The sequence below is a fragment of the Gavialis gangeticus genome, unplaced genomic scaffold, assembly GCF_001723915.1.
Source record: "Gavialis gangeticus isolate Ggan-Ray unplaced genomic scaffold, GavGan_comp1, whole genome shotgun sequence".
In the NCBI taxonomy this organism is placed as follows: domain Eukaryota; kingdom Metazoa; phylum Chordata; order Crocodylia; family Gavialidae; genus Gavialis; species Gavialis gangeticus.
The window spans coordinates 19213746-19216457 of NW_017729011.1; the positions used below are offsets into that span (position 1 = coordinate 19213746).

At 45.4% G+C, this 2712-nt stretch overlaps 1 protein-coding gene across 1 annotated transcript in view; it reads right to left on the reverse strand.

The window, feature by feature from the left end:
- VAV2 (vav guanine nucleotide exchange factor 2) overlaps positions 1-2712 on the reverse strand; it is a 321762-nt gene that overhangs the window by 40636 nt on the left and 278414 nt on the right. The gene's annotated exons all lie outside the window — the stretch shown is intronic.

Below are 2712 nucleotides of genomic sequence, written 5' to 3' on the forward strand. Positions count from 1 at the left end.
AAATAGTGGTGGGATATGAATACCCAGCTGTTTTCCTGAGGTGGGATCTCTGCACCCGCCACAGGGCGCACAGACCATTTGCATGGCAAAAAGAAGGAATTTCAGAAAAAAAGATATTTTGCTGGAATCCAAACGTTTAGGCCTGCAATGTGATATAGTCAACCTAGGAAAGATCCCCAAGATGGAGGAGTGAAGTCACTGATTACTCGTGTTCATGTCTTGTGTAGCTGGGGGTTAGAATGCAACGTCTTTCAAGAGATCCTAACTTTAAAATAACCTACGGACCAGTTTTGGCTAGCAGGGGTAATGTCAAAAAAGGTCACTGAACTTAAGCCAGTCCTGGGAAATTCAGCATAATTCAAGAAAAAGCCTCAGAGGCACAAAACCCCCCAATGACCTCAGAATGTACTGGCCAGCCCAGGGACATACAACACTATCAGAAGACGACTTGGGGCAAGCGGCCAGTCTTTGAAAGCCAGGTTCTGCTGAGAGTTACAAGAATAGGAATTCAAAGTTTGGGGGACAAGGTAGTGGGAAACACATCATGAAAACTAGTTTTTATTTAGTCTTTGCTGAATTTTCCCCCCTTATTTTTTCAGGTTTTCACTGAAATCTCAAATGTTTGTAACTAAAAATGGAGGTTTTGTTTCAGAAATGTTCAGTTTGTGGAAAAGCCATTTTCTGTTTTAAAAAAGCAATGCTTCAATGGAAAATCCCCAGCCATCTCCAGTTCTGGGGCCTAAATTACACAGCATGTCTGCTTCTGCTTTGCACAAAAATAAGGCAGAGACCTAGAAGGATGACTATGATTTTCACAACACACATTTGGATTCAGAGTAACACCACTGGTGTCCAAGGAATTACTTCAGATTTGCAACAGCAAAAGCCAGAGTCAAATGGGAGATATGACATCTCCATACAATGGTAATCAGTCTTAATATGTCAATAAGATGCCAGCCTCCTTCTAGGGGAAGTAGCAGTGACATTTCCCTGTCTGTTGTGAAATAACGATTCACATACCAACCAATGCACACACGGCTGGTGTAAAGGAAAAGCAGTCTCTCGACTTCAATCTGATATGTTTCCCTCTGAAGTTCCTCCATCCAAGGATGGACTCTCCATCCGTGAAGGTTTTCAAGACCCAGGTAGACAAAGCCTTGACCGGGATGATCTAGTTGGGGATGGTCCTGCTTTGAGCAGGGGACTGGACCTTTTGAGTTCCCTTCCAACCCTTATTTTTTTTTTATAATTTATATAACTGACCTCCCCTCTACCAGGCAGAAGTATTATCCTGGCATAAGCCTTACTCACTTGAAGAGTTTGCAAAGAAAACCAGACTTTTGTAGAATCTCAGTATCCCCAAGCTGAGTGATGTGGAGCATCCAAGTCTGTTTTATTTATAGACATCATTGTCTTTTAGGAAGCAAGCTCTGCCCTTGTACAGCGTCCATTAGGGCTGTGCGAAATGGCACTGTTCCATTTCGACTTCAGTTTCGAGGTGAGGATGGAAGTGTTTTGTTTCAAATTTAATTTAGAGTCTAAACAGCTGTTCCATTGCGCTTCGTTGAAATAGTGAGGCTATTTCAACGTTTCTCCAGACCATTGGGCTAGGGATGGGAAGTCAGCCCAGCTGGGCTGAGTTCCCAACCCCATAATCAGGCTGGGGAAATGAATCTCAGCCTGACCATCACACTGGAGAAAGGAACTCAGCCCAGCTGGGCTGACTTCCCATCCCCAGCCCGATCGTAGGGCTGGGGAGGGGAACTGAACAATTGGGCTCAATTCCTTTCCCCAGCCCGATCACAGTGCTTGGGAGGGGAACTGAACCCAAGCTCACTTCCCTTCCCCTGTGTAGCCCTGGCTCTCCCCTGTCTCCCACAACCTCGCTGCTGGCTGCTTTGAAATGTTTCCACTAGCCTCATTTTGTTTCGAGGCTGTTTCGAAGCCCTTTGTTTTGATTCGATTTCGCTGTTTCGAGCTCGAAATGAATCGGAACAGCCAGCAAAATTTCCCACAGCCCTAGTGTCCATATGACAGAGTCCCAACTTCTCAGGAGCTATTGTAATTAAAAAAATAATGCCAACAGTCCACATCCCAGTTTAACTCCAACTCAACATCCTTCAGAACAGCAGGAGGAATTACCCAACATGCTACAGTTATCACTTCCTTGCTGCTAGGCCATGCCCCCTACCTGCATGGCTTCCAAAGCTTCCTTGAGCTGCTGCTTCTCAGGCCGATCTGACGAGTGGCTGAGAAGCTCCTGGAAGAAAACATTGCAGGACCGTGAGTGAAGTTTCACACACTACTGCCCCCATCATGTTACAAGCACATGCTACAAGCTATAAAGCAATTACTGCATGTCACTCTGAACATAGAGCAGCGGCACTCTGGCAGGCGGTCCTCGGCTATAACTAGAAGGGGAGGCACCAGCAAAAGCTGTTTGTTTTCAGTGGCTCCATGACACAGAGCTGGCGGGAGGAATTTCACACGTAATCAGATTATATGCAAGCTTATTTTATATTCATTAGCTGCCTCTCCTGGCTAACAAGTGTGGAATTACCCTAGGTCGCTGTACTTTAAAAGACGGCACAGATATTGTGTCGTGCTAAGCAGCTGTAGTAATTATTTTGTTCACAGGATAAAAAGCCCTTGCTCCACGCTTCAAAATGATGATTCCATTTTCTGCTGGAAAAGCCCAGGGACGCAACAGCG